This window comes from Chrysoperla carnea, assembly GCF_905475395.1.
Source record: "Chrysoperla carnea chromosome X unlocalized genomic scaffold, inChrCarn1.1 SUPER_X_unloc_107, whole genome shotgun sequence".
In the NCBI taxonomy this organism is placed as follows: Eukaryota; Metazoa; Arthropoda; class Insecta; order Neuroptera; family Chrysopidae; genus Chrysoperla; species Chrysoperla carnea.
Window position 1 is genome coordinate 2,815 of NW_025408053.1, and position 25,126 is coordinate 27,940.

The window sequence follows — 25,126 nt, forward strand, 5'->3', positions numbered from 1 at the left end:
AGTAATAAATGAAAATTTTTACAAATATATATTTTTCATAAATATCATTAATATTAAAGTATATTATTAAAATTTTCAATGAAGTAATCAATTTAAATATATACTTATTTATTATACCATATATTTTAAATAAAAATGCAACCGCACACAGTATTCTCAAGTGGCCACCCATCCGTGGTACTGACTGTGGCAAATGTTTCTTAACTATTATTTTATAAAATATTTATACAAAAAATAATTTACTCTTATCAAATATTAATTTGTGGCCTGTATTAAGGCCTATGTTATTTTCATTTTTTAGCAAAAATAATGAAATATTTCAATATATTATTAAAGTAACAGATCATTTCTTTTTTGGTGCTGCTTTTTTAATTTTTGTAGGAGATGATTTGGCAACAGAAGCTTTCTTAGCTTTTGGTGCTTTCGGTTTACGAGCAGGGCTACTTTTGGCAGCGGATTTTGTACTTTTTGCTGGTTTTGCTTTAACTGGTGCTTTTTTTGATGCCGCTGATGATTTTGCAGTAACTTTTTTAGCAGCAGTTGATGATGATGGAGTCGCTTTTTTTGCTTTAGGCTTTTTGGCTGCCAATGATGTAGTTGTGGCTTTCTTTTCTTTTGGTGCCCGTTTACTTTTAGCACTCTTTGCTGAACCTTTTGCTCCACTTTCTTTTTTGGATACTTTTGATTTAGCTGAAGAATTAGATGAAGCGGAAGCAGCCAATTTGAATGAACCAGATGCACCTTTACCTTTAGTTTGTACCAAGGCTCCCTCAGTTACAGCAGCTTTTAAATATTTTTTAATAAATGGTGAAATTTTATCAGAATCCACTTTATAATTTGCAGCTAAATATTTTTTAATTGCTTGTAATGATGAACCACCACGTTCTTTTAAATTTTTAATTGCGTTAACAACCATTTCTGATGTACGTGGATGTGTTGGTTTTGAATGTTGTTTTGTACGTTTAGCACCAGAAGCTGTTGCTTTTTTTGTTGGTGTTGTAGAAGCAGCAGTAACCGCAGTTGCTGCAACAGCTGTAGAATTTTCTTCGGCCATATTTTTTTACTTTATAAAAATAATGTATTTATTATAAATATTTAAATGATAAAATATAATAATTCTATCAAATAAAAAATAAAGGTTTTCAATTATATCATTATTCACAATAATATAAGTCCCTATGTAAGTCAAAGTACCATGTAGAAAACACATAAAAATTAAATAGTATTTCTAATTTACTGTCGTAGTAAACATGATTTATTTTTTCAATTTCTATAATATATAAAATAATAAATTATAAATTTAATAATAATATTTATTTTATAAATTAAAATATATTTAATTTTTTTATTAACAATTATTAATAAACATAGTTTAATATTAATTATTTCAATCATACAAAACAATAATATTTTTAAGGTAAACTTAAAAAGTATATATTTTTATTTTTTATTTAATATCGATTTATTATAAATTATTAGTATATAAATAATTAAAAAATTTAATATATAAATATATATATTATAGTATAAGATTTCATTTTTAGAAAAACTTTTTTTGTCAATAATGAAAACGTATTATTATGAAATGTGTTAATCGAACATTGACAAAATATATTTCATTAGAAAATACTTTTATTTATGCATTAATATCAATAATTAACTATTAAATTAATTTTTTCATAATTATATAAAGAAATTTTATACTGATATAAGTATTTATATATTATAATATTTATTTTAAATATAAAAAAATTTATGACAAAATATATTATTAGAGTATTTGTTGAGATTAATATAAGATTATTTTAAATAAGAATTAATTTATATAATTATTAAAATATTATTAATTTTATGTTATGTAATTTTAATAAAAATAAATAATAATAATAATAAATATACAAATTTTTTAACAATTTAAATTTTATATGATCTAAATAATTTTGTTAAGTACGATATGAGAAATCATTGTAAGCTTCGTTAAGAAACTTTGTAATATAAAATAATAATAATAATATTAAATATATAAATAAATAAAATAAATTTGATATATATTTTTAGTTCATTCTGTGTATAAATCAAAGGATACCGAATAATTGGTAACGGATGCGATATATTATAGTATCGAGTATTAAAACATAATATATAAATTTATCTTGTTATTCAAATTTTTTGTTACTTAACTTATGTATTTAGAAAATTTATAATATTATTTATATAATTGACATAAAATCTTATAAATTGAAATTTTATTAATATGTATCAAAAGAAGAGAGTAACGTATTGATATAATATCAAAGGATACTGATTATTTAAATAACGAATACGTCATATATTGTTTGTGTAACGAAGTTCACTTGGCCATCTAGTTTAAAATAACATTTTCAATAGAAAGTTTATATGCTTTGTTTTTTTTTTTTCTTTAATTATTAAAAAAATAAATTGAAATTTAATTCAATCAAATTTTATAATAATTTTAAAAAAATTTTTCCTTTTAAAAAATATTTTGTGATGTTGTGATAATATGTATTAATACAAGTGCATCCTGATACTTTTATCTCTAGTAAAGGTATGAGTATCATGAACAGTTTTGTTATCTAATGATATTATTTTGATAATATTTTGTGTATATTCTTATAATATTTTGTCTAAATATCATCATAATACAATATTATTTTGATAATATTTTATGAATATTCTTATAATATGTTACCTAAATGTCATCATAATATGATGAATTATTTCCATAATAACATATAAAAAAAAAAAAAAAAAAAAAGAATCATTAATTTATAATTATTTAAATTGATTCTTTAAAAAAATATTATAATATATTATTTATAAAAATAATTTTTACTCTTATTTTAAATAAATTTGTGGCCTTTTATTAAAAGGCCTATGATCGATGTATTATTATTATAAAAATTAATGCAATGTTTTTAATTTATGCTTTCTTTTCAGTTTTCTTTGGTAATAACACTGCTTGAATGTTTGGTAATACACCACCTTGAGCAATTGTTACACCAGATAATAATTTATTTAATTCTTCATCATTACGAATTGCCAATTGTAAATGACGTGGAATGATACGTGTTTTTTTGTTATCACGGGCAGCATTACCAGCTAACTCGAGAACTTCTGCAGCCAAATATTCCATAACAGCAGCCAAATATACTGGGGCACCAGCACCTACTCGTTCAGCATAATTTCCTTTTCGTAATAATCTGTGAATTCTTCCAACAGGAAATTGTAATCCTGCTCGGCTTGATCTTGACTTTGCCTTTCCCTTTACTTTACCACCTTTACCTCGTCCAGACATAGCGAATAAATTTATTTAATTAATATTTTTTTTTGTAAATATAATCACACAGATGTGTACGTTACGGGGATTGTAACATAAATGTTTAAAATGTTATTTGGGTATTTTAATTTATAATATTTATAAAATATAAAACTTTAAAAATAAACCAATCACCTTATAGTATTATTTTTAGCCAATCAGAGAGTAGTATTCATTTTTATTGTTATATCCATCTTCGCGTATATAATACGCTAGTTGTATACACGACACGCTCATACATATACTGACTGGTGTTCTGTAACTATCTGTGTATATTAATTGTTTGTAACAATGCCACCAAAAACAAGTGGAAAAGCAGCAAAAAAAGCTGGCAAAGCTCAAAAAAATATATCAAAGAGTGATAAGAAAAAGAAGAGGAAGCGCAAGGAATCATATGCAATTTACATTTACAAAGTATTAAAACAAGTGCATCCTGATACTGGTATCTCTAGTAAAGCTATGAGTATCATGAACAGTTTTGTTAATGATATTTTTGAACGTATTGCTGCTGAAGCATCACGTTTAGCACATTATAATAAACGTTCAACAATCACAAGTCGGGAAATTCAAACCGCAGTTCGATTATTATTACCTGGTGAATTGGCAAAGCACGCTGTTAGTGAAGGTACTAAAGCTGTTACAAAATATACAAGTTCAAAATAAATAAATCGAAAATATTATTTAATTGATAACATAAAAATACATCAACATATAAAAATGGCTCTCTTTTTAAGAGAGCCATCAAATTTTATAAATAAGAGTAAATTATTTTTATATATACAAAAAAATAAAATAAACAATTATTAATATCATATTTAATATAAAATTTTATATATTAATAGCTTGAATATATCTATTATTAGTATATCAATATTATTAATTTTAAATATAATAAAGGATATCGCGGAATATATATCGTAAATCAGTGTAATGCAAATGCATTACATTACCTTTATTATTTTCATTTTACATTTACTACTTGTTTATGTACGCTTATAATTATTAGAAAAATATTTTTAATAATTTTAAAAAATAAATGAAATAATAAAAATTTAATAATAAATTATTTATTGAAAGTATAAAAAATGGTATAGCAAAATCTTTATTTTCTTTGATTAAGGCGAAATGTTTTATTAGTTATAAATTCGATAATCTCCTATCGATACTTGTTACTCTTAACTTGTATATATAAAAAATATAATAGTATATTAATTTATAATAAAATTTTTTCAAAAATTCAATAAGTTATTGTAAAATAAAATAGATAATATACAAATTATAATTTATTATTGCAGATATATTACAATAAAAAAAAAAAAAATAAATAAAAATATTTGGTAATGTATGTTATAAACAAAATAATTTGTTGTAAACAAATTATATAATATGTTATATTTATTAACAAATTTATTTACTCTTATATAAATAAAATTAGTGGCTTCCCAAAAAGGAAAGCCTGTTTAAATTTATCGGATGTATTAAATATTCTTTAATAAATTTACTAAATATTTTAAGTAAATTATTATATTTTCTTAACCTCCAAAACCATACAAAGTACGACCTTGTCGTTTTAATGCATATACAACATCCATAGCTGTAACTGTTTTACGTTTTGCGTGTTCAGTATATGTAACAGCATCCCGAATAACATTTTCAAGGAATACTTTAAGTACACCACGTGTTTCTTCATAAATTAAACCAGAGATACGTTTTACTCCACCTCGTCGTGCTAAACGACGAATTGCAGGTTTTGTAATACCTTGGATATTATCACGCAAAACTTTTCTATGACGTTTTGCACCCCCTTTTCCAAGACCCTTTCCACCTTTTCCTCTGCCAGTCATTTTAATAAAAAATTATTTACAATATTTTAACGAACGGATAACACGTGTGTTAACCTCACAAGTATTGTAATGTATGTGAGCGCCGGTACAATTGTGCCTTTTTATATAAAGCATTAAAGATTTTTTAAGCCACGCCTATACAATTTGATTAGTCCATACTCTGATAGCTATCCAATAGGATATGACAACAAAAATTTTGAAATTTCATATAAATATAAATACAACACATTTATTTCGCATTTAAACATTTGACTTTGTAGTATCAAATTGTCGAATATAATTTTTAAAATTGTGTGTTTTTTTGTAAAAACATTATTATTTGAAAATGGCTAGAACCAAGCAAACTGCACGTAAATCAACTGGTGGTAAAGCACCAAGAAAACAATTAGCAACGAAAGCTGCACGTAAAAGTGCACCAGCAACTGTTGGAGTAAAAAAACCACACAGATATCGTCCTGGTACAGTAGCTTTACGAGAAATTCGTCGTTATCAAAAAAGTACTGAATTGTTAATTCGTAAATTACCATTCCAACGTTTAGTACGTGAAATTGCACAAGATTTTAAAACCGATTTACGTTTCCAAAGTTCAGCTGTTATGGCATTACAAGAAGCTAGTGAAGCCTATTTAGTAGGTTTATTTGAAGATACCAATTTATGCGCAATTCATGCAAAGCGTGTTACAATTATGCCTAAGGATATACAATTGGCAAGACGTATTCGTGGAGAACGTGCATAAGCGTTTTAAATGACAATTTAAAAAAAAAAAAAACAAATAAGAAATATTTTCGGTCCTATATATAGGACCAACATATATTATTAAATAAGAGTATATTATTTTTATTAAAAAATATATATATATATATATATATATAAATTATTGAAATAAAATTAAACATTATTAAAATTTTGTTATAATTATAAGCGATTGCTATTTCTAAAAATAAATAAATTTCATAAAATTTATATTATTTTATATTCATTTGAAATATTAAAAAAACTTCTCGCTTTAAAGTAACCATGATATGAGTTATAAATGCAATAAAATTTTATACAAAAAATAATATTTATTTGTTGACGAATAATATAAAAGGTTTACATTTCTAAATAACATATATTTATATATGGTGTGTAAAAAAAAAGAAAAGAAGAAAAATAATTTATATTTTTAATATAAAAAGGCAACCGCACACAGTGTTCCCAAGCGGTCACCCATCCAAGTACTGACTGTGCCCAATGTTGCTTAACTTCGGTGATCGGACGAGAACCGGTGTTTTCAACGTGGTATGGCTGTTGCCAGTAATAAATGAAAATTTTTACAAATATATATTTTTCATAAATATCATTAATATTAAAGTATATTATTAAAATTTTCAATGAAGTAATCAATTTAAATATATACTTATTTATTATACCATATATTTTAAATAAAAATGCAACCGCACACAGTATTCTCAAGTGGCCACCCATCCGTGGTACTGACTGTGGCAAATGTTTCTTAACTATTATTTTATAAAATATTTATACAAAAAATAATTTACTCTTATCAAATATTAATTTGTGGCCTGTATTAAGGCCTATGTTATTTTCATTTTTTAGCAAAAATAATGAAATATTTCAATATATTATTAAAGTAACAGATCATTTCTTTTTTGGTGCTGCGCTGCTTTTTTAATTTTTGTAGGAGATGATTTGGCAACAGAAGCTTTCTTAGCTTTTGGTGCTTTCGGTTTACGAGCAGGGCTACTTTTGGCAGCGGATTTTGTACTTTTTGCTGGTTTTGCTTTAACTGGTGCTTTTTTTGATGCCGCTGATGATTTTGCAGTAACTTTTTTAGCAGCAGTTGATGATGATGGAGTCGCTTTTTTTGCTTTAGGCTTTTTGGCTGCCAATGATGTAGTTGTGGCTTTCTTTTCTTTTGGTGCCCGTTTACTTTTAGCACTCTTTGCTGAACCTTTTGCTCCACTTTCTTTTTTGGATACTTTTGATTTAGCTGAAGAATTAGATGAAGCGGAAGCAGCCAATTTGAATGAACCAGATGCACCTTTACCTTTAGTTTGTACCAAGGCTCCCTCAGTTACAGCAGCTTTTAAATATTTTTTAATAAATGGTGAAATTTTATCAGAATCCACTTTATAATTTGCAGCTAAATATTTTTTAATTGCTTGTAATGATGAACCACCACGTTCTTTTAAATTTTTAATTGCGTTAACAACCATTTCTGATGTACGTGGATGTGTTGGTTTTGAATGTTGTTTTGTACGTTTAGCACCAGAAGCTGTTGCTTTTTTTGTTGGTGTTGTAGAAGCAGCAGTAACCGCAGTTGCTGCAACAGCTGTAGAATTTTCTTCGGCCATATTTTTTTACTTTATAAAAATAATGTATTTATTATAAATATTTAAATGATAAAATATAATAATTCTATCAAATAAAAAATAAAGGTTTTCAATTATATCATTATTCACAATAATATAAGTCCCTATGTAAGTCAAAGTACCATGTAGAAAACACATAAAAATTAAATAGTATTTCTAATTTACTGTCGTAGTAAACATGATTTATTTTTTCAATTTCTATAATATATAAAATAATAAATTATAAATTTAATAATAATATTTATTTTATAAATTAAAATATATTTAATTTTTTTATTAACAATTATTAATAAACATAGTTTAATATTAATTATTTCAATCATACAAAACAATAATATTTTTAAGGTAAACTTAAAAAGTATATATTTTTATTTTTTATTTAATATCGATTTATTATAAATTATTAGTATATAAATAATTAAAAAATTTAATATATAAATATATATATTATAGTATAAGATTTCATTTTTAGAAAAACTTTTTTTGTCAATAATGAAAACGTATTATTATGAAATGTGTTAATCGAACATTGACAAAATATATTTCATTAGAAAATACTTTTATTTATGCATTAATATCAATAATTAACTATTAAATTAATTTTTTCATAATTATATAAAGAAATTTTATACTGATATAAGTATTTATATATTATAATATTTATTTTAAATATAAAAAAATTTATGACAAAATATATTATTAGAGTATTTGTTGAGATTAATATAAGATTATTTTAAATAAGAATTAATTTATATAATTATTAAAATATTATTAATTTTATGTTATGTAATTTTAATAAAAATAAATAATAATAATAATAAATATACAAATTTTTTAACAATTTAAATTTTATATGATCTAAATAATTTTGTTAAGTACGATATGAGAAATCATTGTAAGCTTCGTTAAGAAACTTTGTAATATAAAATAATAATAATAATATTAAATATATAAATAAATAAAATAAATTTGATACATATTTTTAGTTCATTCTGTGTATAAATCAAAGGATACCGAATAATTGGTAACGGATGCGATATATTATAGTATCGAGTATTAAAACATAATATATAAATTTATCTTGTTATTCAAATTTTTTGTTACTTAACTTATGTATTTAGAAAATTTATAATATTATTTATATAATTGACATAAAATCTTATAAATTGAAATTTTATTAATATGTATCAAAAGAAGAGAGTAACGTATTGATATAATATCAAAGGATACTGATTATTTAAATAACGAATACGTCATATATTGTTTGTGTAACGAAGTTCACTTGGCCATCTAGTTGAAAATAACATTTTCAATAGAAAGTTTATATGCTTTGTTTTTTTTTTTCTTTAATTATTAAAAAAATAAATTGAAATTTAATTCAATCAAATTTTATAATAATTTTAAAAAAATTTTTCCTTTTAAAAAATATTTTGTGATGTTGTGATAATATGTATTAATACAAGTGCATCCTGATACTTTTATCTCTAGTAAAGGTATGAGTATCATGAACAGTTTTGTTATCTAATGATATTATTTTGATAATATTTTGTGTATATTCTTATAATATTTTGTCTAAATATCATCATAATACAATATTATTTTGATAATATTTTATGAATATTCTTATAATATGTTACCTAAATGTCATCATAATATGATGAATTATTTCCATAATAACATATAAAAAAAGAAAAAAAAAAAAAAGAATCATTAATTTATAATTATTTAAATTGATTCTTTAAAAAAATATTATAATATATTATTTATAAAAATAATTTTTACTCTTATTTTAAATAAATTTGTGGCCTTTTATTAAAAGGCCTATGATCGATGTATTATTATTATAAAAATTAATGCAATGTTTTTAATTTATGCTTTCTTTTCAGTTTTCTTTGGTAATAACACTGCTTGAATGTTTGGTAATACACCACCTTGAGCAATTGTTACACCAGATAATAATTTATTTAATTCTTCATCATTACGAATTGCCAATTGTAAATGACGTGGAATGATACGTGTTTTTTTGTTATCACGGGCAGCATTACCAGCTAACTCGAGAACTTCTGCAGCCAAATATTCCATAACAGCAGCCAAATATACTGGGGCACCAGCACCTACTCGTTCAGCATAATTTCCTTTTCGTAATAATCTGTGAATTCTTCCAACAGGAAATTGTAATCCTGCTCGGCTTGATCTTGACTTTGCCTTTCCCTTTACTTTACCACCTTTACCTCGTCCAGACATAGCGAATAAATTTATTTAATTAATATTTTTTTTTGTAAATATAATCACACAGATGTGTACGTTACGGGGATTGTAACATAAATGTTTAAAATGTTATTTGGGTATTTTAATTTATAATATTTATAAAATATAAAACTTTAAAAATAAACCAATCACCTTATAGTATTATTTTCAGCCAATCAGAGAGTAGTATTCATTTTTATTGTTATATCCATCTTCGCGTATATAATACGCTAGTTGTATACACGACACGCTCATACATATACTGACTGGTGTTCTGTAACTATCTGTGTATATTAATTGTTTGTAACAATGCCACCAAAAACAAGTGGAAAAGCAGCAAAAAAAGCTGGCAAAGCTCAAAAAAATATATCAAAGAGTGATAAGAAAAAGAAGAGGAAGCGCAAGGAATCATATGCAATTTACATTTACAAAGTATTAAAACAAGTGCATCCTGATACTGGTATCTCTAGTAAAGCTATGAGTATCATGAACAGTTTTGTTAATGATATTTTTGAACGTATTGCTGCTGAAGCATCACGTTTAGCACATTATAATAAACGTTCAACAATCACAAGTCGGGAAATTCAAACCGCAGTTCGATTATTATTACCTGGTGAATTGGCAAAGCACGCTGTTAGTGAAGGTACTAAAGCTGTTACAAAATATACAAGTTCAAAATAAATAAATCGAAAATATTATTTAATTGATAACATAAAAATACATCAACATATAAAAACGGCTCTCTTTTTAAGAGAGCCATCAAATTTTTTAAATAAGAGTAAATTATTTTTATATATACAAAAAAATTAAATAAACAATTATTAATATCATATTTAATATAAAATTTTATATATTAATAGCTTGAATATATCTATTATTAGTATATCAATATTATTAATTTTAAATATAATAAAGGATATCGCGGAATATATATCGTAAATCAGTGTAATGCAAATGCATTACATTACCTTTATTATTTTCATTTTACATTTACTACTTGTTTATGTACGCTTATAATTATTAGAAAAATATTTTTAATAATTTTAAAAAATAAATGAAATAATAAAAATTTAATAATAAATTATTTATTGAAAGTATAAAAAATGGTATAGCAAAATCTTTATTTTCTTTGATTAAGGCGAAATGTTTTATTAGTTATAAATTCGATAATCTCCTATCGATACTTGTTACTCTTAACTTGTATATATAAAAAATATAATAGTATATTAATTTATAATAAAATTTTTTCAAAAATTCAATAAGTTATTGTAAAATAAAATAGATAATATACAAATTATAATTTATTATTGCAGATATATTACAATAAAAAAAAAAAATAAAAATATTTGGTAATGTATGTTATAAACAAAATAATTTGTTGTAAACAAATTATATAATATGTTATATTTATTAACAAATTTATTTACTCTTATATAAATAAAATTAGTGGCTTCCCAAAAAGGAAAGCCTGTTTAAATTTATCGGATGTATTAAATATTCTTTAATAAATTTACTAAATATTTTAAGTAAATTATTATATTTTCTTAACCTCCAAAACCATACAAAGTACGACCTTGTCGTTTTAATGCATATACAACATCCATAGCTGTAACTGTTTTACGTTTTGCGTGTTCAGTATATGTAACAGCATCCCGAATAACATTTTCAAGGAATACTTTAAGTACACCACGTGTTTCTTTTCATAAATTAAACCAGAGATACGTTTTACTCCACCTCGTCGTGCTAAACGACGAATTGCAGGTTTTGTAATACCTTGGATATTATCACGCAAAACTTTTCTATGACGTTTTGCACCCCCTTTTCCAAGACCCTTTCCACCTTTTCCTCTGCCAGTCATTTTAATAAAAAATTATTTACAATATTTTAACGAACGGATAACACGTGTGTTAACCTCACAAGTATTGTAATGTATGTGAGCGCCGGTACAATTGTGCCTTTTTATATAAAGCATTAAAGATTTTTTAAGCCACGCCTATACAATTTGATTAGTCCATACTCTGATAGCTATCCAATAGGATATGACAACAAAAATTTTGAAATTTCATATAAATATAAATACAACACATTTATTTCGCATTTAAACATTTGACTTTGTAGTATCAAATTGTCGAATATAATTTTTAAAATTGTGTGTTTTTTTGTAAAAACATTATTATTTGAAAATGGCTAGAACCAAGCAAACTGCACGTAAATCAACTGGTGGTAAAGCACCAAGAAAACAATTAGCAACGAAAGCTGCACGTAAAAGTGCACCAGCAACTGGTGGAGTAAAAAAACCACACAGATATCGTCCTGGTACAGTAGCTTTACGAGAAATTCGTCGTTATCAAAAAAGTACTGAATTGTTAATTCGTAAATTACCATTCCAACGTTTAGTACGTGAAATTGCACAAGATTTTAAAACCGATTTACGTTTTCAAAGTTCAGCTGTTATGGCATTACAAGAAGCTAGTGAAGCCTATTTAGTAGGTTTATTTGAAGATACCAATTTATGCGCAATTCATGCAAAGCGTGTTACAATTATGCCTAAGGATATACAATTGGCAAGACGTATTCGTGGAGAACGTGCATAAGCGTTTTAAATGACAATTTAAAAAAAAAAAAACAAATAAGAAATATTTTCGGTCCTATATATAGGACCAACATATATTATTAAATAAGAGTATATTATTTTTATTAAAAAATATATATATATATATATATATATATATATATATATATATATATAAATATAAATTATTGAAATAAAATTAAACATTATTAAAATTTTGTTATAATTATAAGCGATTGCTATTTCTAAAAATAAATAAATTTCATAAAATTTATATTATTTTATATTCATTTGAAATATTAAAAAAACTTCTCGCTTTAAAGTAACCATGATATGAGTTATAAATGCAATAAAATTTTATACAAAAAATAATATTTATTTGTTGATGAATAATATAAAAGGTTTACATTTCTAAATAACATATATTTATATATGGTGTGTAAAAAAAAAGAAAAGAAGAAAAATAATTTATATTTTTAATATAAAAAGGCAACCGCACACAGTGTTCCCAAGCGGTCACCCATCCAAGTACTGACTGTGCCCAATGTTGCTTAACTTCGGTGATCGGACGAGAACCGGTGTTTTCAACGTGGTATGGCTGTTGCCAGTAATAAATGAAAATTTTTACAAATATATATTTTTCATAAATATCATTAATATTAAAGTATATTATTAAAATTTTCAATGAAGTAATCAATTTAAATATATACTTATTTATTATACCATATATTTTAAATAAAAATGCAACCGCACAGTATTCTCAAGTGGCCACCCATCCGTGGTACTGACTGTGGCAAATGTTTCTTAACTATTATTTTATAAAATATTTATACAAAAAATAATTTACTCTTATCAAATATTAATTTGTGGCCTGTATTAAGGCCTATGTTATTTTCATTTTTTAGCAAAAATAATGAAATATTTCAATATATTATTAAAGTAACAGATCATTTCTTTTTTGGTGCTGCTTTTTTAATTTTTGTAGGAGATGATTTGGCAACAGAAGCTTTCTTAGCTTTTGGTGCTTTCGGTTTACGAGCAGGGCTACTTTTGGCAGCGGATTTTGTACTTTTTGCTGGTTTTGCTTTAACTGGTGCTTTTTTTGATGCCGCTGATGATTTTGCAGTAACTTTTTTAGCAGCAGTTGATGATGATGAGAGTCGCTTTTTTTGCTTTAGGCTTTTTGGCTGCCAATGATGTAGTTGTGGCTTTCTTTTCTTTTGGTGCCCGTTTACTTTTAGCACTCTTTGCTGAACCTTTTGCTCCACTTTCTTTTTTGGATACTTTTGATTTAGCTGAAGAATTAGATGAAGCGGAAGCAGCCAATTTGAATGAACCAGATGCACCTTTACCTTTAGTTTGTACCAAGGCTCCCTCAGTTACAGCAGCTTTTAAATATTTTTTAATAAATGGTGAAATTTTATCAGAATCCACTTTATAATTTGCAGCTAAATATTTTTTAATTGCTTGTAATGATGAACCACCACGTTCTTTTAAATTTTTAATTGCGTTAACAACCATTTCTGATGTACGTGGATGTGTTGGTTTTGAATGTTGTTTTGTACGTTTAGCACCAGAAGCTGTTGCTTTTTTTGTTGGTGTTGTAGAAGCAGCAGTAACCGCAGTTGCTGCAACAGCTGTAGAATTTTCTTCGGCCATATTTTTTTACTTTATAAAAATAATGTATTTATTATAAATATTTAAATGATAAAATATAATAATTCTATCAAATAAAAAATAAAGGTTTTCAATTATATCATTATTCACAATAATATAAGTCCCTATGTAAGTCAAAGTACCATGTAGAAAACACATAAAAATTAAATAGTATTTCTAATTTACTGTCGTAGTAAACATGATTTATTTTTTCAATTTCTATAATATATAAAATAATAAATTATAAATTTAATAATAATATTTATTTTATAAATTAAAATATATTTAATTTTTTTATTAACAATTATTAATAAACATAGTTTAATATTAATTATTTCAATCATACAAAACAATAATATTTTTAAGGTAAACTTAAAAAGTATATATTTTTATTTTTTATTTAATATCGATTTATTATAAATTATTAGTATATAAATAATTAAAAAATTTAATATATAAATATATATATTATAGTATAAGATTTCATTTTTAGAAAAACTTTTTTTGTCAATAATGAAAACGTATTATTATGAAATGTGTTAATCGAACATTGACAAAATATATTTCATTAGAAAATACTTTTATTTATGCATTAATATCAATAATTAACTATTAAATTAATTTTTTCATAATTATATAAAGAAATTTTATACTGATATAAGTATTTATATATTATAATATTTATTTTAAATATAAAAAAATTTATGACAAAATATATTATTAGAGTATTTGTTGAGATTAATATAAGATTATTTTAAATAAGAATTAATTTATATAATTATTAAAATATTATTAATTTTATGTTATGTAATTTTAATAAAAATAAATAATAATAATAAATATAAAAATTTTTTAACAATTTAAATTTTATATGATCTAAATAATTTTGTTAAGTACGATATGAGAAATCATTGTAAGCTTCGTTAAGAAACTTTGTAATATAAAATAATAATAATAATATTAAATATATAAATAAATAAAATAAATTTGATACATATTTTTGGTTCATTCTGTGTATAAATCAAAGGATACCGAATAATTGGTAACGGATGCGATATATTATAGTATCGAGTATTAAAACATAATATATAAATTTATCTTGTTATTCAAATTTTTTGTTACTTAACTTATGTATTTAGAAAATTTATAATATTATTTATATAATTGACATAAAATCTTATAAATTGAAATTTTATTAATATGTATCAAAAGAAGAGAGTAACGTATTGATATAATATCAAAGGATACTGATTATTTAAATAACGAATACGTCATATATTGTTTGTGTAACAAAGTTCACTTGGCCATCTAGTTGAAAATAACATTTTCAATAGAAAGTTTATATGCTTTGTTTTTTTTTTTTCTTTAATTATTAAAAAAATAAATTGAAATTTAATTCAATCAAATTTTATAATAATTTTTAAAAAATTTTTCCTTTTAAAAAATATTTTGTGATGTTGTGATAATATGTATTAATACAAGTGCATCCTGATACTTTTATCTCTAGTAAAGGTATGAGTATCATGAACAGTTTTGTTATCTAATGATATTATTTTGATAATATTTTGTGTATATTCTTATAATATTTTGTCTAAATATCATCATAATACAATATTATTTTGATAATATTTTATGAATATTCTTATAATATGTTACCTAAATGTCATCATAATATGATGAATTATTTCCATAATAACATATAAAAAAGAAAAAAAAAAAAAGAATCATTAATTTATAATTATTTAAATTGATTCTTTAAAAAAATATTATAATATATTATTTATAAAAATAATTTTTACTCTTATTTTAAATAAATTTGTGGCCTTTTATTAAAAGGCCTATGATCGATGTATTATTATTATAAAAATTAATGCAATGTTTTTAATTTATGCTTTCTTTTCAGTTTTCTTTGGTAATAACACTGCTTGAATGTTTGGTAATACACCACCTTGAGCAATTGTTACACCAGATAATAATTTATTTAATTCTTCATCATTACGAATTGCCAATTGTAAATGACGTGGAATGATACGTGTTTTTTTGTTATCACGGGCAGCATTACCAGCTAACTCGAGAACTTCTGCAGCCAAATATTCCATAACAGCAGCCAAATATACTGGGGCACCAGCACCTACTCGTTCAGCATAATTTCCTTTTCGTAATAATCTGTGAATTCTTCCAACAGGAAATTGTAATCCTGCTCGGCTTGATCTTGACTTTGCCTTTCCCTTTACTTTACCACCTTTACCTCGTCCAGACATAGCGAATAAATTTATTTAATTAATATTTTTTTTGTAAATATAATCACACAGATGTGTACGTTACGGGGATTGTAACATAAATGTTTAAAATGTTATTTGGGTATTTTAATTTATAATATTTATAAAATATAAAACTTTAAAAATAAACCAATCACCTTATAGTATTATTTTCAGCCAATCAGAGAGTAGTATTCATTTTTATTGTTATATCCATCTTCGCGTATATAATACGCTAGTTGTATACACGACACGCTCATACATATACTGACTGGTGTTCTGTAACTATCTGTGTATATTAATTGTTTGTAACAATGCCACCAAAAACAAGTGGAAAAGCAGCAAAAAAAGCTGGCAAAGCTCAAAAAAATATATCAAAGAGTGATAAGAAAAAGAAGAGGAAGCGCAAGGAATCATATGCAATTTACATTTACAAAGTATTAAAACAAGTGCATCCTGATACTGGTATCTCTAGTAAAGCTATGAGTATCATGAACAGTTTTGTTAATGATATTTTTGAACGTATTGCTGCTGAAGCATCACGTTTAGCACATTATAATAAACGTTCAACAATCACAAGTCGGGAAATTCAAACCGCAGTTCGATTATTATTACCTGGTGAATTGGCAAAGCACGCTGTTAGTGAAGGTACTAAAGCTGTTACAAAATATACAAGTTCAAAATAAATAAATCGAAAATATTATTTAATTGATAACATAAAAATACATCAACATATAAAAACGGCTCTCTTTTTAAGAGAGCCATCAAATTTTTTAAATAAGAGTAAATTATTTTTATATATACAAAAAAATTAAATAAACAATTATTAATATCATATTTAATATAAAATTTTATATATTAATAGCTTGAATATATCTATTATTAGTATATCAATATTATTAATTTTAAATATAATAAAGGATATCGCGGAATATATATCGTAAATCAGTGTAATGCAAATGCATTACATTACCTTTATTATTTTCATTTTACATTTACTACTTGTTTATGTACGCTTATAATTATTAGAAAAATATTTTTAATAATTTTAAAAAATAAATGAAATAATAAAAATTTAATAATAAATTATTTATTGAAAGTATAAAAAATGGTATAGCAAAATCTTTATTTTCTTTGATTAAGGCGAAATGTTTTATTAGTTATAAATTCGATAATCTCCTATCGATACTTGTTACTCTTAACTTGTATATATAAAAAATATAATAGTATATTAATTTATAATAAAATTTTTTCAAAAATTCAATAAGTTATTGTAAAATAAAATAGATAATATACAAATTATAATTTATTATTGCAGATATATTACAATAAAAAAAAAAAATAAAAATATTTGGTAATGTATGTTATAAACAAAATAATTTGTTGTAAACAAATTATATAATATGTTATATTTATTAACAAATTTATTTACTCTTATATAAATAAAATTAGTGGCTTCCCAAAAAGGAAAGCCTGTTTAAATTTATCGGATGTATTAAATATTCTTTAATAAATTTACTAAATATTTTAAGTAAATTATTATATTTTCTTAACCTCCAAAACCATACAAAGTACGACCTTGTCGTTTTAATGCATATACAACATCCATAGCTGTAACTGTTTTACGTTTTGCGTGTTCAGTATATGTAACAGCATCCCGAATAACATTTTCAAGGAATACTTTAAGTACACCACGTGTTTCTTCATAAATTAAACCAGAGATACGTTTTACTCCACCTCGTCGTGCTAAACGACGAATTGCAGGTTTTGTAATACCTTGGATATTATCACGCAAAACTTTTCTATGACGTTTTGCACCCCCTTTTCCAAGACCCTTTCCACCTTTTCCTCTGCCAGTCATTTTAATAAAAAATTATTTACAATATTTTAACGAACGGATAACACGTGTGTTAACCTCACAAGTATTGTAATGTATGTGAGCGCCGGTACAATTGTGCCTTTTTATATAAAGCATTAAAGATTTTTAAGCCACGCCTATACAATTTGATTAGTCCATACTCTGATAGCTATCCAATAGGATATGACAACAAAAATTTTGAAATTTCATATAAATATAAATACAACACATTTATTTCGCATTTAAACATTTGACTTTGTAGTATCAAATTGTCGAATATAATTTTTAAAATTGTGTGTTTTTTTGTAAAAACATTATTATTTGAAAATGGCTAGAACCAAGCAAACTGCACGTAAATCAACTGGTGGTAAAGCACCAAGAAAACAATTAGCAACGAAAGCTGCACGTAAAAGTGCACCAGCAACTGGTGGAGTAAAAAAACCACACAGATATCGTCCTGGTACAGTAGCTTTACGAGAAATTCGTCGTTATCAAAAAAGTACTGAATTGTTAATTCGTAAATTACCATTCCAACGTTTAGTACGTGAAATTGCACAAGATTTTAAAACCGATTTACGTTTTCAAAGTTCAGCTGTTATGGCATTACAAGAAGCTAGTGAAGCCTATTTAGTAGGTTTATTTGAAGATACCAATTTATGCGCAATTCATGCAAAGCGTGTTACAATTATGCCTAAGGATATACAATTGGCAAGACGTATTCGTGGAGAACGTGCATAAGCGTTTTAAATGACAATTAAAAAAAAAAAAAAACAAATAAGAAATATTTTCGGTCCTATATATAGGACCAACATATATTATTAAATAAGAGTATATTATTTTTATTAAAAATATATATATATATATATATATATATATATATATATATATATATAAATATAAATTATTGAAATAAAATTAAACATTATTAAAATTTTGTTATAATTATAAGCGATTGCTATTTCTAAAAATAAATAAATTTCATAAAATTTATATTATTTTATATTCATTTGAAATATTAAAAAAACTTCTCGCTTTAAAGTAACCATGATATGAGTTATAAATGCAATAAAATTTTATACAAAAAATAATATTTATTTGTTGATGAATAATATAAAAGGTTTACATTTCTAAATAACATATATTTATATATGGTGTGTAAAAAAAAAGAAAAGAAGAAAAATAATTTATATTTTTAATATAAAAAGGCAACCGCACACAGTGTTCCCAAGCGGTCACCCATCCAAGTACTGACTGTGCCCAATGTTGCTTAACTTCGGTGATCGGACGAGAACCGGTGTTTTCAACGTGGTATGGCTGTTGCCAGTAATAAATGAAAATTTTTACAAATATATATTTTTCATAAATATCATTAATATTAAAGTATATTATTAAAATTTTCAATGAAGTAATCAATTTAAATATATACTTATTTATTATACCATATATTTTAAATAAAAATGCAACCGCACACAGTATTCTCAAGTGGCCACCCATCCGTGGTACTGACTGTGGCAAATGTTTCTAAACTATTATTTTATAAAATATTTATACAAAAAATAATTTACTCTTATCAAATATTAATTTGTGGCCTGTATTAAGGCCTATGTTATTTTCATTTTTTAGCAAAAATAATGAAATATTTCAATATATTATTAAAGTAACAGATCATTTCTTTTTTGGTGCTGCTTTTTTAATTTTTGTAGGAGATGATTTGGCAACAGAAGCTTTCTTAGCTTTTGGTGCTTTCGGTTTACGAGCAGGGCTACTTTTGGCAGCGGATTTTGTACTTTTTGCTGGTTTTGCTTTAACTGGTGCTTTTTTTGATGCCGCTGATGATTTTGCAGTAACTTTTTTAGCAGCAGTTGATGATGATGGAGTCGCTTTTTTTGCTTTAGGCTTTTTGGCTGCCAATGATGTAGTTGTGGCTTTCTTTTCTTTTGGTGCCCGTTTACTTTTAGCACTCTTTGCTGAACCTTTTGCTCCACTTTCTTTTTTGGATACTTTTGATTTAGCTGAAGAATTAGATGAAGCGGAAGCAGCCAATTTGAATGAACCAGATGCACCTTTACCTTTAGTTTGTACCAAGGCTCCCTCAGTTACAGCAGCTTTTAAATATTTTTTAATAAATGGTGAAATTTTATCAGAATCCACTTTATAATTTGCAGCTAAATATTTTTTAATTGCTTGTAATGATGAACCACCACGTTCTTTTAAATTTTTAATTGCGTTAACAACCATTTCTGATGTACGTGGATGTGTTGGTTTTGAATGTTGTTTTGTACGTTTAGCACCAGAAGCTGTTGCTTTTTTTGTTGGTGTTGTAGAAGCAGCAGTAACCGCAGTTGCTGCAACAGCTGTAGAATTTTCTTCGGCCATATTTTTTACTTTATAAAAATAATGTATTTATTATAAATATTTAAATGATAAAATATAATAATTCTATCAAATAAAAAATAAAGGTTTTCAATTATATCATTATTCACAATAATATAAGTCCCTATGTAAGTCAAAGTACCATGTAGAAAACACATAAAAATTAAATAGTATTTCTAATTTACTGTCGTAGTAAACATGATTTATTTTTTCAATTTCTATAATATATAAAATAATAAATTATAAATTTAATAATAATATTTATTTTATAAATTAAAATATATTTAATTTTTTTATTAACAATTATTAATAAACATAGTTTAATATTAATTATTTCAATCATACAAAACAATAATATTTTTAAGGTAAACTTAAAAAGTATATATTTTTATTTTTTATTTAATATCGATTTATTATAAATTATTAGTATATAAATAATTAAAAAATTTAATATATAAATATATATATTATAGTATAAGATTTCATTTTTAGAAAAACTTTTTTTGTCAATAATGAAAACGTATTATTATGAAATGTGTTAATCGAACATTGACAAAATATATTTCATTAGAAAATACTTTTATTTATGCATTAATATCAATAATTAACTATTAAATTAATTTTTTCATAATTATATAAAGAAATTTTATACTGATATAAGTATTTATATATTATAATATTTATTTTAAATATAAAAAAATTTATGACAAAATATATTATTAGAGTATTTGTTGAGATTAATATAAGATTATTTTAAATAAGAATTAATTTATATAATTATTAAAATATTATTAATTTTATGTTATGTAATTTTAATAAAAATAAATAATAATAATAAATATAAAATTTTTTAACAATTTAAATTTTATATGATCTAAATAATTTTGTTAAGTACGATATGAGAAATCATTGTAAGCTTCGTTAAGAAACTTTGTAATATAAAATAATAATAATAATATTAAATATATAAATAAATAAAATAAATTTGATACATATTTTTGGTTCATTCTGTGTATAAATCAAAGGATACCGAATAATTGGTAACGGATGCGATATATTATAGTATCGAGTATTAAAACATAATATATAAATTTATCTTGTTATTCAAATTTTTTGTTACTTAACTTATGTATTTAGAAAATTTATAATATTATTTATATAATTGACATAAAATCTTATAAATTGAAATTTTATTAATATGTATCAAAAGAAGAGAGTAACGTATTGATATAATATCAAAGGATACTGATTATTTAAATAACGAATACGTCATATATTGTTTGTGTAACAAAGTTCACTTGGCCATCTAGTTGAAAATAACATTTTCAATAGAAAGTTTATATGCTTTTTTTTTTCTTTAATTATTAAAAAAATAAATTGAAATTTAATTCAATCAAATTTTATAATAATTTTTAAAAAATTTTTCCTTTTAAAAAATATTTTGTGATGTTGTGATAATATGTATTAATACAAGTGCATCCTGATACTTTTATCTCTAGTAAAGGTATGAGTATCATGAACAGTTTTGTTATCTAATGATATTATTTTGATAATATTTTGTGTATATTCTTATAATATTTTGTCTAAATATCATCATAATACAATATTATTTTGATAATATTTTATGAATATTCTTATAATATGTTACCTAAATGTCATCATAATATGATGAATTATTTCCATAATAACATATAAAAAAGAAAAAAAAAAAAAAGAATCATTAATTTATAATTATTTAAATTGATTCTTTAAAAAAATATTATAATATATTATTTATAAAAATAATTTTTACTCTTATTTTAAATAAATTTGTGGCCTTTTATTAAAAGGCCTATGATCGATGTATTATTATTATAAAAATTAATGCAATGTTTTTTAATTTATGCTTTCTTTTCAGTTTTCTTTGGTAATAACACTGCTTGAATGTTTGGTAATACACCACCTTGAGCAATTGTTACACCAGATAATAATTTATTTAATTCTTCATCATTACGAATTGCCAATTGTAAATGACGTGGAATGATACGTGTTTTTTTGTTATCACGGGCAGCATTACCAGCTAACTCGAGAACTTCTGCAGCCAAATATTCCATAACAGCAGCCAAATATACTGGGGCACCAGCACCTACTCGTTCAGCATAATTTCCTTTTCGTAATAATCTGTGAATTCTTCCAACAGGAAATTGTAATCCTGCTCGGCTTGATCTTGACTTTGCCTTTCCCTTTACTTTACCACCTTTACCTCGTCCAGACATAGCGAATAAATTTATTTAATTAATATTTTTTTTTGTAAATATAATCACACAGATGTGTACGTTACGGGGATTGTAACATAAATGTTTAAAATGTTATTTGGGTATTTTAATTTATAATATTTATAAAATATAAAACTTTAAAAATAAACCAATCACCTTATAGTATTATTTTCAGCCAATCAGAGAGTAGTATTCATTTTTATTGTTATATCCATCTTCGCGTATATAATACGCTAGTTGTATACACGACACGCTCATACATATACTGACTGGTGTTCTGTAACTATCTGTGTATATTAATTGTTTGTAACAATGCCACCAAAAACAAGTGGAAAAGCAGCAAAAAAAGCTGGCAAAGCTCAAAAAAATATATCAAAGAGTGATAAGAAAAAGAAGAGGAAGCGCAAGGAATCATATGCAATTTACATTTACAAAGTATTAAAACAAGTGCATCCTGATACTGGTATCTCTAGTAAAGCTATGAGTATCATGAACAGTTTTGTTAATGATATTTTTGAACGTATTGCTGCTGAAGCATCACGTTTAGCACATTATAATAAACGTTCAACAATCACAAGTCGGGAAATTCAAACCGCAGTTCGATTATTATTACCTGGTGAATTGGCAAAGCACGCTGTTAGTGAAGGTACTAAAGCTGTTACAAAATATACAAGTTCAAAATAAATAAATCGAAAATATTATTTAATTGATAACATAAAAATACATCAACATATAAAAACGGCTCTCTTTTTAAGAGAGCCATCAAATTTTTTAAATAAGAGTAAATTATTTTTATATATACAAAAAAATTAAATAAACAATTATTAATATCATATTTAATATAAAATTTTATATATTAATAGCTTGAATATATCTATTATTAGTATATCAATATTATTAATTTTAAATATAATAAAGGATATCGCGGAATATATATCGTAAATCAGTGTAATGCAAATGCATTACATTACCTTTATTATTTTCATTTTACATTTACTACTTGTTTATGTACGCTTATAATTATTAGAAAAATATTTTTAATAATTTTAAAAAATAAATGAAATAATAAAAATTTAATAATAAATTATTTATTGAAAGTATAAAAAATGGTATAGCAAAATCTTTATTTTCTTTGATTAAGGCGAAATGTTTTATTAGTTATAAATTCGATAATCTCCTATCGATACTTGTTACTCTTAACTTGTATATATAAAAAATATAATAGTATATTAATTTATAATAAAATTTTTTCAAAAATTCAATAAGTTATTGTAAAATAAAATAGATAATATACAAATTATAATTTATTATTGCAGATATATTACAATAAAAAAAAAAAAATAAAAATATTTGGTAATGTATGTTATAAACAAAATAATTTGTTGTAAACAAATTATATAATATGTTATATTTATTAACAAATTTATTTACTCTTATATAAATAAAATTAGTGGCTTCCCAAAAAGGAAAGCCTGTTTAAATTTATCGGATGTATTAAATATTCTTTAATAAATTTACTAAATATTTTAAGTAAATTATTATATTTTCTTAACCTCCAAAACCATACAAAGTACGACCTTGTCGTTTTAATGCATATACAACATCCATAGCTGTAACTGTTTTACGTTTTGCGTGTTCAGTATATGTAACAGCATCCCGAATAACATTTTCAAGGAATACTTTAAGTACACCACGTGTTTCTTCATAAATTAAACCAGAGATACGTTTTACTCCACCTCGTCGTGCTAAACGACGAATTGCAGGTTTTGTAATACCTTGGATATTATCACGCAAAACTTTTCTATGACGTTTTGCACCCCCTTTTCCAAGACCCTTTCCACCTTTTCCTCTGCCAGTCATTTTAATAAAAAATTATTTACAATATTTTAACGAACGGATAACACGTGTGTTAACCTCACAAGTATTGTAATGTATGTGAGCGCCGGTACAATTGTGCCTTTTTATATAAAGCATTAAAGATTTTTTAAGCCACGCCTATACAATTTGATTAGTCCATACTCTGATAGCTATCCAATAGGATATGACAACAAAAATTTTGAAATTTCATATAAATATAAATACAACACATTTATTTCGCATTTAAACATTTGACTTTGTAGTATCAAATTGTCGAATATAATTTTTAAAATTGTGTGTTTTTTTGTAAAAACATTATTATTTGAAAATGGCTAGAACCAAGCAAACTGCACGTAAATCAACTGGTGGTAAAGCACCAAGAAAACAATTAGCAACGAAAGCTGCACGTAAAAGTGCACCAGCAACTGGTGGAGTAAAAAAACCACACAGATATCGTCCTGGTACAGTAGCTTTACGAGAAATTCGTCGTTATCAAA

The 25,126-nt window shown here is 24.0% G+C and overlaps 3 non-coding genes across 3 annotated transcripts; all 3 read right to left on the reverse strand.

Moving 5' to 3' along the window:
* Positions 1–6,357: 6,357 nt before the first annotated feature.
* Positions 6,358–6,476, reverse strand: LOC123303596. Its single transcript, XR_006535702.1, has one exon. It is a non-coding gene; the product is annotated as a 5S ribosomal RNA (ribosomal RNA).
* A 6,383-nt stretch (positions 6,477–12,859) lies between these two features.
* On the reverse strand, positions 12,860–12,978 carry LOC123303597. The gene has a single exon (XR_006535703.1). It is a non-coding gene; the product is annotated as a 5S ribosomal RNA (ribosomal RNA).
* Positions 12,979–19,347: 6,369 nt separating this feature from the next.
* Positions 19,348–19,466, reverse strand: LOC123303598. The gene has a single exon (XR_006535704.1). It is a non-coding gene; the product is annotated as a 5S ribosomal RNA (ribosomal RNA).
* Positions 19,467–25,126: the final 5,660 nt, after the last annotated feature.